Consider the following 13,753-nt stretch of genomic DNA (forward strand, 5'->3'; position numbering starts at 1 on the left):
TTGCTTAATAAATATTGTTTGCATGAGTTAGCATTATGTTGTGGAGAGTGCTGGACTTAAGAGTTAAAAAGTCCAAGCTTTGATGCCTATTAGCTATGTGGCCATGAGCAAAGCATTCAGAATCTCTGAGCCTCATAGGAATGGTAACAATATTTCCAATATTTACCTCACATTTCTGAAGCTCAATTAGACGATGTATATCAATGTCAGGTGCTACTTATTTTTCCTACTATATTTGACTATCTCCAACTTTGTCCAATTGACTAATTCTTTCTGAGATGAGATGCCTTTTATTAATGAATTGAGTCAGCATACATAAGTAAATAACAATAAAATAACAGTTATAATGATGAGTACTGATTATTTTAAAGTTCATTTAACCAATCAGTATCAGAACTAGGGTCCTAACTGTATTTTGTAAAAAAGAATCTGAATCTAGAACAATAATAATATATGTAAGTGTATTGTTGTTGAAAGGTCTAACTAAAAAGAAATTGTTACAGAGAAACTATCATTGATTACATTTCTCTCCTTATTATAAATTGGACTTAGGGAGACTGGAAATCTGTGACTATGTCTTCAGACTAAGAAACAAAACAAAGCAAAACATTTTTCACATAGTTCAATATTATTCATATGTGAATTCAGAAATCCTCTGTAGGGAAATGATTCAAAATATCCACTTAATAAATTGTATGCAGAATTCATTTCTGAATTTATGTGTTAGCTTTGCTAAGTTCTTTTAATTTTGTGGTTCCTCAATTTCTCCCTGCAACTCCCCAAGGAAGCTGACTTTCTTTTACCTCCTATATTTATTTCCTTCTCCTCAGTATTGGCTATGTAGGATCACAGATTTAGAGAAAGAAGGGATTTTTCTAAATTGTCTAATCAAACCCACACAAGTTACAGGTTAGGAAAATGAGACCCAAAGAAGTATAAGTTATTTGTCCATGGTGACAAACATAGTAAAGAGCAAACTAAGATTTGAACCTAATCCCAAATCTAATGTATTCTGGTGTCTCACTGGGGAGGAATTACTTCATATAAAGATTTAGCCCCATTATCTATAAAGAACCATTTTCTCAGGCCCCACTTAAAACAAGACCAAAGGAAGGAAAAAGCTGCAGATGGAGTTGAGAAACAGCATCAAAATGACACTAGGAAAAATAAGTCCTTTGATCTAATATTCTGAAGTATGGCCAGCAGTGATCATTCTTGCAACTTTTAAAATTAAAAAAGTTAGTTGAAGGGCCTTTTGACAGCAGTAGAGAGATGGAGAAAGAAGAGAGGAATGGAAAGGGGGGAGGAGGAATGAAAACTAAGGGCAAAAAAGGTCAAGATGGAAAACTGCAGCTCCATGACAAATATATTTTAATGAGTTCAGCTGTGCTGTATTATGCCAAAGATCAATAGGCAGCAGTTTGAGTAACCATTGATGGGTAAAGGTAACAGCTGTTGAATGCAGTGGCCTGAGTGAGCCTGTCAGTCTGTGGGTAAGACTTTGCTGTTACTGCAGAGATTTGTCACACATGACAAAGTGACATCACAATGCCCCATCCAGCACGTCAGAAAAAGGTAGCCTCAAAGCTGCAATATGACATGGGGAGCTCAGCAGGAGGTCGCCATGGTCTCCTGTCCTTGAAACCAACTAAGTCTTAGAGACCTGAGACCCTCTCACAGTGAGCCTTGAGACAAGGGATGATAGGAGGAGAAAGCCTAACAGGGAAAACAATTGCAGGGAAGAAGTCAAAGTGGCTAGTGGGCAAAAATAGTTAGTTAATGAGAATACAACCTTATTTTGAGATGAAGAAATCCCAGATGAAAGAGGGAAGGAGAGAGGACTTAAAACTTCAAAATAACTGATTATCCTTTAAAGTTTAAAGAACATGGCCTTCATAGCAAACCTAAGGGATAGATTTGTATAAATATTATTCATATCAATCTCTATTTTACAGATGAGGAAAAAGAGGCTCACAGAGATCAGGTGACTTTTCCAAAAATCATACACAGATTATAAGTATCAGAGCTGGTACTTGAATCCCAGGTCCTTTTACTCAAATCCAAAACTTACTTCCACTTTTGCCACAATACCTAGCCACACTCCCAAATAAAATAGAGATCAGTTCGGGTGTAGAACAGAATGATGGCTTCCTAGCAACACAATACAGATTATGTCTCATACCAGTATCCTGAAGGAATCCAGATCAACCAGATCCTTGTAGGAAGCAGACTGAGCATTAAGTCAAAAGCAAAAGAATAGTCTTGCTCCCCATGGGAAGTGTATCAAGTTAAGATGAAATCATAACTGAAAAGGAAAATGTAAAAAAAATGTTTCTCCCATTCAGACTTTTTATTTCTGTTACTTGACAGAACTAGTTATTCATTTTAAGTTTTGTTCTTTCAGATTTTAATTCAGCAGACAAGTTAACCTGAAGGCTGAGAATCTCTGCAGAATATCAGCTGAGCTCTGTCATCACAGGGAAATGCCTCTTAGTCTCCCTTCCCAACAGCTGTCTGTAACTAGGCCTTGTCTTCCAGCTGCTTTCCTAAGCCACAGAACACTTTGGTAATAACCCTTTGAATTATAGAATGAGAGCTGGCGTGGGACCTTAGACATCATTAAAATCAAGCTCCTTTTTTGATAGACAGGTTAAGTAATCTGCCTAAGTTTTTACAATGTAAGTAAGAACTGGTGTTAGAACTTTGGTCTCTTTTAACACTACACTCACTTATTCATTCATTAAATAGCATTTATTAAGCACTTACTATGTTCTGAGGGTTGTGTTAGATGCTTATAGGAAACTTACATTCTATTGTAACTTCTATTAATCCAACAGGTAATATAGGCAAAGACCCAATTATGGTCACTGTAGGCAAAAAATAAAGACTCATAGAGCTGGAAGCAGGAGTGTGCTGCACCTACTTCAAGGTTTCTAAGAATCAATTGTTAAATTTTTCAGTATGATCATTTACAATATCCAAAATCAGCATAGAAAATAAATTGATTGTCTACCTTTAAGAAAGAGAAATGTCAGATTAAACTTCTAGGTTTGTTCTACTTTTAAGAGATCTGGTTAATAATATTTGCCAATAAACCCCTTGCTAGATGTGACCTCAAGAGGTTATCTCATCATGCTCTAACTTGCTTTGAAAACTGAACTGTTGAAATGTATACTGTGGAATATATAGGATGCTGTCCAACTCCTTTAATGAAAACAGAACAACAATAGCAGGATCTGATAGTTACTCCAGCTGCTTTCAAAAATTGTCTATAGGATGTTTTTAGTTAATCAATCAACAAGCAATTATTAAGTACCTACTATATGGCAGGTGCTACACCAGGTGCTGGTCATTGGAGCAGGGAAGTCTATTTTTAAGGAACTTACATTCTATCAGAGTAAATAAAGTTATAAAATCATGATCTTGACAATATATATAGTTATTATATCTTTAATTGTTAGCTGGGCAGCTAAGCAGTACAGCATAGAGAGCACTCGGCATGTTATCAGGAAGAAGAGTACAAATTGAGCTCAGTATGAGCTTAATAAATGCTTATTGATTGACTGATGTTATCATCAAGTGAGTGAGCAATCTAACCAAAAGGCTTACTAACTGCTGTCTTGAGATGCTTACTAATTAATGTCTTTTTTAAAAAATTAGTAATAATAGTTTGTATTTATTTAGTGTTTTGTAATTTCAACTTTATCATCTCATTTGATCCTTACAATCACTCTGTGAGGTGAGTGCTATATGTATTATTATTTTCATTTTACTGATTAGCAAACAAATGCACTTTTAGAAGTTATATGACTTGATCACAGTCACACAATTGGCAAAAGATCTATGATTTGAGGTCCAGTTTTATACCTTCCTAATCCAATGAATTTTCAAGTAGACCACACTGGGATTAAATGGCCTATATAAAGAAGTAAAGAATATGCTTAATCAATCATGACATGATGATAATAACAATAATTGGCACTTATACTGTTCTTTAAATGATTATAAAACATCTCAAATATGTTCAATTAAGCAGTGTTACTAAAATTCTTGGAAGATAGGATCAATATTTTAAATAACCTTGAGAAATTAGAAAAGGCAGTCTTATTAAGCAACATGAAATTAATTTGGAACAATATACAGTGTTGCACTAAAGACAAAACATATAGGAAAGAACTAGTTAGGAAAGAGCATAACAAAAAGTGGAAAAAAAAGACAGATTATGCTTGATTTAATTTGAAAATGAACCATTTCTTAGATGAACAAAAGGTCAAGAATTTCAAAGAAACTAATGAAAAAATGGGAAGGAAGAATATTTAGTAGTACTAGATTTTAAACTGTATTATAAAACAGCAATTATTAAAACTGATACCACCAAAGAAATAAAAAGATAGCTCAGTGGAAGAAAGTAGTCATACAACAGACAGCTGTAAATGATTATAGTAGCCTTGTGTTTGAGAAATATAAAGATTTAAGTTTTGAGGATAAAAATTATTTGTTTAAAAAAATTAGTTGGGAAAGCTGGAAAGCAGTCTGACAGAAATGGATATAGACCGGGGCATCTAGGTGGTACAGTGAATAGAGCTCCAGCCCTGAAGTCAGGAGGACCTGAGTACAAATCTGGTCTCAGACACTTAAGGTGTCCTAGCTGTGTGACCCTGGGCAAGTCACTTAACCCCTATTGCCTTAGCAAAAAAAATAATAATAATAATAAAATAAAATAAAAAAAAAGAAATGGATATAGACCAATATCTTAAATGGATATAGACCAAGACAATGTTAAAATGGGTACATAACCTAATTATAAAGGAAGCTATTACAAGAAAATTATAACATGGAACAAAGAATAAGCAAAAGAAAGAGAATATTGTGAAGTGTGAATTGAATAATTTGTCTGTCTCTGTCTGTCTTTCTCTCTCCTACCCCTCTCATCTCTCTTTCTCATCTCCTCTCTCTCTCTCTTATTCTTTCTCTATCTCTCTCTCTATGTGTGTGTGTCTGTCTTTGTTTGTCTATCTGTATGTATGTGTTTCTTTCTGTCTCTGTCTCTCCCTCTATCTTTATATTTGTCTTTCTGTCTGTCTGTATCTCTTTGTCCATCTGTCTCTCTGTCTGTCTCTTTCTCCCCCACTTCTCTCATCTCTCCCTTGTCTATTCTCTCTCTTTATTCTTTCTCTGTCTCTCTCCCCCTCTCTCTCTTTGTTTGTATGTCTGTCTCTGTTTATCTATCTCTGTGTGTGTTTTTGTCTGTCTCATTCTGTCCATCTCTTTCTCTGTTTCTGTCTCTCTTTCTCTGTCTTTCTCTCTCTGTCTCTTTCTGTGTCTCTTTCTCTGTTTCTATCTCTGTCTCTGTCTGTCTGTCTGTCTCTCTCTCTCTCTCTCTCTCTCTCACACACACACACACACACACACACACACACACACTTTCATGGTTTCAACTATCGTCTCTATTTGGAAGCAGCACCCTTCTGGGAGCTACTTATATTCAGATTCAGGGTTCAAGAACCTAGAGAGGTAACTAATATCTCCAAGATTCAAAGATACTTTGGGGGTTCACATTCCTAAAAATATGACTTGTGATCTTCCTCCAGTGAAGTCACCTTTAATCACTTGCCAGTAGACATGAGAAGCTCAAAGCAATAATACTAAGATAGAATGGCAAACAGAAGCAATAAAAAATTTCCTCCGTAAATCTGGGGCACACACTCTCACAGATGCACATAGCTCCTGTGGAAAGAGAGGGCTCAAAGTTGGAGTACAAAGGTACAAATGCACCCACAGAGGGGACAGATGTGGCCAAGGCCTCTGGTACTGCAGGGCCCCAGTGTTCTTTCTTGTGGTGTCCTCACATTGCTCCCCCCCATTGAGCAGGTCATTCAGATGCGTTCCCTGGAGCTTCTCCTATTCTCAGTTCGGCTCTCCCTTTAATCCATATTTAGCCTTCTTCTCTAGTACCAGAGCTCTCATTCCTTGAAGCTCCATTCCTTTTCTGTGTCTGTTTCAGTCTGGTAAGCATGTGTTTTCTGCTCTCTGACTTGAATTACTTGATTCTCTGAATTTCTCCCTTTTAGATGTGGTATCTCCTACCAGGATGTTAACTCCTGTGACTAGAGGATGTGGGGGGAAGGAAAGAAATCACCCACTTTTTGCCCTCTGGTGCAGGTAAAGGGATGGGGGCAGCCTCCACAATGTTATTCCCCACCTAGATCACCTCAAATTCTAGAACTGCATAAACCAGTGCTCAGGACTGACAGATTTGTCTTTAAAGACCACCCAGGGTGTGGTCAATCTTCGTCCAGTTGCTTGAAGGCAGGCAATGTTTTTGTTTCTATCTCTGTTTTCCTAGTAGTATATTAATATTTAATTACTTCTGTAATCTATTTCTTGTCTTCTACTTTTATATCAGCTTGTGAGTGGGGGAGGGAGAGGAAGAGCAAACAAATCCTCTCTACTACATAGATGGCTCCCATTTTCTCTTGAGTTTTAATTCCTAGGCTGATAGGTGGTACAGTGAGTAAAACACTGACTCTGGAATCAGGAAGAGCCGAGATCAAATCTAGCCAAAATGCTAGTGTGTGACAACAAATAAGTAAAGCTGGAACATAGAGTATATGAGAGAGAATAATGCAAAACAAAGCTGGAAAGATAGACTAAAGCTACAAGTGGAGGATTTTTTTATTTTATTTTATACTAGAGGAAATAGGGAATCACTGAAGCTTCTTAAGCAGAGGAATGACATGAGGCATACCTGTGCTTTAAGAGTATCAATTTCTTTGTTTTAGTTTTCTTTTTTTTAATAATAGTTTTTTATTTTCAAAATACATACTAAAATAGTTTTCAACATTCACCCTTGAAAAAACCTTGTATTCCAATTTTTTTCTTCCTCTCTTTCCTCCACTCCCTCCTCTAGATGGCAAGTAATCCAATATATGTTAAGTATGTGCAATTCTTCTATACATATTTCCACATTATCAAGCTGCACAAGAAAAATCAGATTAAAAAGGAGGGAAATGAGGTGGGGAACAAGCAACCAACAACAAAAAAGATATTTTTTACCTTTTGTGATCCACACTCATTTCCCATAGTCCTCTCTCTGGGTGTAAATGGCTCTCATCATCACAGAATCACTGGAGCTGGCCTGAAGCACTTCACTGTTGAAAAGAGTTCTATACATCAGAGTTGATCATTGTATAATCTTGTTGTTGCTGTGTACAATGTTCTCCTGATTCTATTCAATTCCCTTAGCATCAATTTATCTAAATTTCTCCAGGCCTTTCTGAAATCATCCTGTTGATCATTTCTTATAGAACAATAATAAGGAATATCAATTTCTACAAGATTTGACAACTAGCTAGCTTGTAAGGGATGAGAGTAAATCAACAAGAATGCTTGTTGGATTGGAAATCTGGGTACCTAGAAGGATGGTGACACACATCAAAAACAGGAAGTCTAGGAAAAGGATGGAGAGGAGGGTTTGGGGGGAGGAGTTGAATAATGAATTCCATTTAAGTCATGTTGAGTTTGAGTTGCTTATTTGATGTCCAGATAGATATTCCAATAGGCAATTAAAAATAGAGTACTTGAGTTCAAGGGGGAAATGAAGCTGGAGATCTATAAATCTTACTAGCTAATGAATGCACACACATATATATGTATTTGTGTATGCTATATATATACAAACATGTATTCACATACATATATACTATATATACATGCACATATATTTTCTTATACATTCTGTATGTATATACATATACGTGTATGTATCTACTGTATGTGTAGATGTTCTGCATATATGTATATGTGTATGTATATGGATTATCAGCAAAGAAATGATCCTTGAATCCAAGGAAGGTAATGAGATTACAAAATGAAAGTACAGAAAAAGAAGAGTGTGAACAAGATAGAGTTTATCTATAAATAAAGTGTGAGAAGGAATAGCCAAAAACATAGGAGAGAGAAGTATAGAGGAGAAGGTACCTAGGAGGAAGATGCTATCAACAATGTCAGAGCAGTGTCCAAGTGTTTTGCAACAATACATAATACTGAGTAGAATTGCCCAGAAAACATATTAATGGAGTTATGAACATATGAGCTTTGCTAAACTATAGGGTAAACATGCAGTAAATACATTCTGAAGAGTTTTCAGGTTAAATATGAGTTGAAGGGGCTCATTTTGTTTGCTTTACTTTCTCATGGTTTTCCCTTTTTGTTCTGATTTTTCTTTCAAAACATAAATTATATAGAAATATGGTTTAAAATGATTGTACATGTATAACCTATATCATATCATTTGATATCTTGGGGAGAGGCAAGGGAAAGAAGGGAGGGAGAAAAAATTGGAACCCAAAATCTTATCAAAAATAAAAGTTGAAAATTATCTTTACGTCTAATTGGAAAGATAAAATATTATTGCAATAAAAAAAGAAAAGGTCTCAACATTGCCCACAGTTATGAAGTTCACTCTATCACCACCTCAGACTGTGAAGGAAAGGCAATGATTTTTTCTCCAAATACTGGAAACTGATGAGTAGTTATAGTCAGGAACTTGACTGTGTATGTTTAGAATGAAAATTAGGAATAGACTTGGAATGTACATAGAACTATGTACAATTCCCTGGTTTAAGTGATTGCATAGAGCTTAAGAGAAAATGAATCACTGAATATGGTGGCAAACATGTCTGGAAGTAGATCCTTGGAAGTATGGCATTTTGAGGTGCTGTGTGTATGTGTATGAGTGTATTTTTTAATATATCTACATAGATGTGAGCATGGTATGGGAGTATATGGATATGTATATATGTATGTGTATGTGTACAGGTATATATGTATGTATACATACACCCATATATCCTGCATTTTGTGGGTGAATTGCCTGAAGTTGTATTTGACACGATGATATTTGTATTTTAGGGTGATCAATTTAAAAGCTAAGTAAGGAGTGACTTGATGCAGAGAGATCAATAAGTAATTTTTGCAATGGTACAGGTAGGGTCTACACCAGAATATTGTCAGTGTTAAAGGAGAAAAGGGAGAATATACAAGAAATGTTACATAGAAATGATAGGCTTCAATAACTGATTAGATTGGTAGAGGAGAAGAGGTAAGATAAAGGAATCAAAAATGACATTAAGTTTTAAAAGCTAATGGGATGGTGCTACACTCTACAATGGAAAATTACCTAGAGGGAAGGGTTTGGAGAGAAAGACAATGAATTTAGTTTTGTATATTTTGAGTTTAAGATGTGTAGAGAACATCCATTTAGAAATATCCAACAGACTGTTAAAGATGTGAGACTGGTGGTCTCTCTATCACCTGAGTAGCAAATATTATTACTCTCTTTAAAAGCACTTCAGAAGTGAGCATAATCAGAAGAACGTAGCACACCATAACTATATTGGAAGGATGGTTAGTTGTGAAAGACTTAGCTACTCTAATCAAGATAGTAAGATAACAATCTATGGTCCAAAGGACCATAATGAAAATGCTATTCATCTCCAGAAAGAAAATGATGAATTCTGAGCATAGATTGAAACATACTTTTTAAATTTTTCTGGTGTGTGTCTGTGTGTTTTCTTTTACAACATGGCTAATATGGAAATGTGTTTTGCATGACTTCACATGTATAACTGATATTAGGGTACTTTCCTTCTCAAGAGCTGGAAAAGAGATGGAAAAAGGAGGGAGAGAATTTGAAACTCAAATTTTTTAACGTTAATTTTTACATGTAATTGGAAAATAACAAAATAATTTTTTAAAAAAAGAAAGTTCTTCACAACTTCTCCCTTCCTGTCTTTACAGTCTCCTTGCATTTCATTCTCTTCCACACTGTCTCTAATTTAAGTTAATTTCAGTTTCTACAAGTCAACATTCTAATATGGCTGATAAAGAGGTGCTGTCCTCTTAAGTTGCAATAGTATGACTGCTGTACCAGAAAGAGGGGGGCACATTAATTCCCTACTATCTTCTGCACTGATCAACCCACACCTAAAGTATCGCATTCAATTCTGACAATATATGTAAAAGGAATATTTATAAGGTTCAAAGCATATAAATGAATGTCATTCTACTTTCCATCTTTTCAACAACTCCTTCTAATCCTTCAGGGCTTAGAACATGAAATCCTCCATGAAGTTCTCCCAAATAGAAAAGTTATAATTGTTATTATTTATAAAGTGCTCAACAGTGCCTGGAAAATAGTAGATGCTAAATAAATACTAGCTATTCTCAGTGAATAAAAAAAAAAGAATATATGTTCAATTTGGGGCAACTTTTTAGAGAAAGAAATATTTCAGTTATGTTATTTCACTTTATTGTATACTTGACCTCAAATGCTCAGAGTATGAGTTTAAGTTTTTTTAAGTACTCAAATTGGTTGGTTGTTTGTAAGTCAAAGATTTCCATCCATGTGTCTGCGGGACAAAGACTCTGAAAAAGTTCCACTAATATTTCTCCTCGTGCTGCTTGTTAATGCTTGTTCTATAGGAAACAATGGGCATGGTGAGGTCTACTCTATGGGTGGGGCTATTTTGTGTTTACAAGACCATGGTCTTAGGGGCAAAGCAGTTAAAAAACAGCTTGCTATGAAAATAAAGGCCATCCATGGATAAGTCAAGGTGTTTTCCATTTTTTTTATAATGGACATGAAAGACACCTGGAAATACTTCATCTTTGAAAATTAGTTCAAGGTACTGTCTTCCTTTTTCTAAAAACAAACACCAGATGGTGAAATATAAAAGTGTTTACTGAAGTCTAAGGGACAAAAAAGAAAGCATCCTTACTCTTCATAAAGTAGACTTTGTGGCAACAACAGAGAATGGCTGTCAGTGTAGAGCAACAAAGTATATCTGCCAATGGAAACAACATAACTTCCTATTAACTGGTACTCTGGCTTCTCCACTAGATAATAAAGTGAATTCATAGGATAATATATTTCTAGCAGGAGTAATATGCTGTGTAATTGAAATATTCAATCCTGGTCTAGTCAAACAAGTCACAAGTATGGGAAGAGAGAGAAGGGAGGACAGAGAAAAAGACAAAGAGAGAGACAGAGAGAAACAGAGAGACAGAGTCACAATTTGACCAATGTCATAAAATCATAAGATCATAGATTTACAGATTTAAAGGGTCTTTAGAAATCAAGTATGACCTTCTCATTGTACTTCAGTCACTTTAGACGTGTTTGACTCTTCATGACCCCATTTGGAGTTTTCTTGGAAAATATATTAGAGATGTTTGTCACTTCTCCAGGTCATTTTACAAATGAGGAAACTGAGGCAAATAGGGATAAATGATTTGTTCAGGATCACATAGCTAGTGTCTGAGGCCAGACCTGAACTCAGGAAGATGAGTCTTCCTGGCTTTAGGCTGGGCACTTTGTCTTCTCAATATCACCTAATGGCCCTCCCCATTGTACACTGAGAGGTTATATCCTATCCTAATTCATGTGAATATTAAGTATCAGAGGTAGGATTTCTCCTGATCCTCTGACTTCAGACCCAGTCCTCTTACCATTCTACTACTCAGCCATTATTGAGTGAGTTAGATCAGAACGGAAGAGAAGCCAAAAGTTGCTCTATTATATATATCATTACTCATTTTTTCAAATAGAGTCTTAAGTGTATTGGCTTTTCACTTGGAAAGAACAAGATGTAATATTCAAAATAAAACGAGCATTTTCATAAGTTTCTAGAGAGGTATTCCCATGTAACTGGAAAAAATAAAATGCTTTAAAAAATAAAAGATGTATTTCTAATGCTATTCACCTCTAGCTTCTTACGATTGATCTCTCTTTCCTGTTATTTCTTCTGATATACATGCACAGACAGCAGACAAGCCCCATTTGTCCTTACTGTAGATACAGGGAAAGATAATGGCAAGATAGCAGTCCCAGTGGCTCCCCTTGTCCTGAAAAGCAGCCAGTATTAACTCAGCCCCAGGCCCTGGTCCCTCACTATAATAAAACACCCAGGCTAGTGATTGTAGCCATAGAAATTCCTACCATAATTACAGAAATGTCATGGGCGGGAACAGAAATAGCAAGTAAACCACACTTCTCATAGCCTTTAGCATGAGAGGATAATCTCCTCCTTTTTGGCAAGTTGGATATTTAGTACAAAACCACTGGCAGTTGTGGTTGACTCCCTTTCCACAAGATGAAAATCAATGTGCTACAATCATCTTATTCCTGTCCTGCACCCCCATTTGCGGTGGGCCACAAAAGGGCCCAGGCCCACTAGGACACATGATCTCCTCCATCCTTACAGCATGGGAATACTGGAAAGGCTTCCCTCCGAGGCTGGAAGGCATATGTTGGTGACTCAGTGAGCAAGATGTAAAAACTGTACTAAACAATGCCAAAGAGCCCTAGGTCTGAGATAAAAAAGGATTCCTTATCTTCCACATATTACCAACTTGCTTGGTGACTCCAAAAATTTTGTTTAGTTTCTTTTGTTTCAATATAATATTCCTTAAACCAAGATTATGGACAGTATCACTTCACATGAGGCAACACAGCATAATAGAAAGAGCCACCGAATTTAGAATCAGGAGAACTGAGTTCAGTTTTAGACTCTGCTATGTATTGGCTGCATGAAATTGGCTAGGTCAGAAAGTTCTCTAAGCCTCAGTTTCCTTATCTGTAAAATGAGAAGAATAATTGTTTTGAGGTCCCTTCTAGCTCTAGCTCATATAATCCTAAAGTTCTTTTTTTTTAATCTCTTCTTGAAAATTGTGATAATAATGGTATTTGCCCTCAGCTACCTACCTATCTACCTTTTTGCAAAGAAAAGTGCTTTATCATCATAAATAACTCCAGGGGACAGTTAGGTGGCACAGTGGATAGAGTACCAGCCCTAAAGTCAAGAGGACCTGAGTTCAAATCTGATACTTAACACTTCCTAGCTGTGTGGCCCTGGGCAAGTTACTTAACCCCAATTGCCTCAGAAAAATAAATAAATAAATAGTTCCATAAATTGAGTTTGTGCAGTAGCATTGACACTTGGAATTATGGGGAATGAAGGGAGGAAATAAGTGCTATGTGGCAAGTGCTATGTGGAAAAAAATTGAAATCATTTAACTTTCTTTGGATAATCATTTTCAACAGCTTGGTGAAACCCATACCCCCCAAAAATGTTTTTAAATGAATTAAATAAAATTCTTTGAATTGCAAAGGAAACCAGAATTACCAAAATTAAAGATTAACTTTTTCCCATACAAGTTCACACAAGCCTCCTAAAATCTAGCCAGAGAGCCTTTGTGTAGACAATGGACCCTGAATTAAGAGCCCCTATCCTAAATAATGAGTAACCACCTCAGTGAGGTCATCTTCTTTGTTGAGTCCCAGAGGAAGAAAAAAATCAACCAAAGTTGTATTCAGAGCTTCCTCACCAACATCTGAAAAATTCTTGGGTGTGTACTGGCCCATAATATGAAACAGTGTGAAAGGCTGTCCCTAGGGAAAATGCTATAAATGAGGAAGCTTAAGGTTCTACTTTAACAGAATGACCTTTTTATTTCCCCACCCTCTTCATGTTGATGAGAATGGCAACCCAAAAGGAAATTGGGTAATATTGGCTGTGAAACGGGTTGAAAGCTGGCACATCTCATATTCTTAATTACCTAATGGGTTTCTTATCTTTCATTTTTATTATAATACATTCCATAACTGGTGCCAGGATTTGGGCCCTGACCTCAGGTTCCCACAACTGCTTCATCCTAAGAAAATATTTCTTAGAGAATTGGAATGACCTCA

This window comes from Sarcophilus harrisii, chromosome 4, assembly GCF_902635505.1.
Source record: "Sarcophilus harrisii chromosome 4, mSarHar1.11, whole genome shotgun sequence".
Taxonomy (NCBI): domain Eukaryota; kingdom Metazoa; phylum Chordata; class Mammalia; order Dasyuromorphia; family Dasyuridae; genus Sarcophilus; species Sarcophilus harrisii.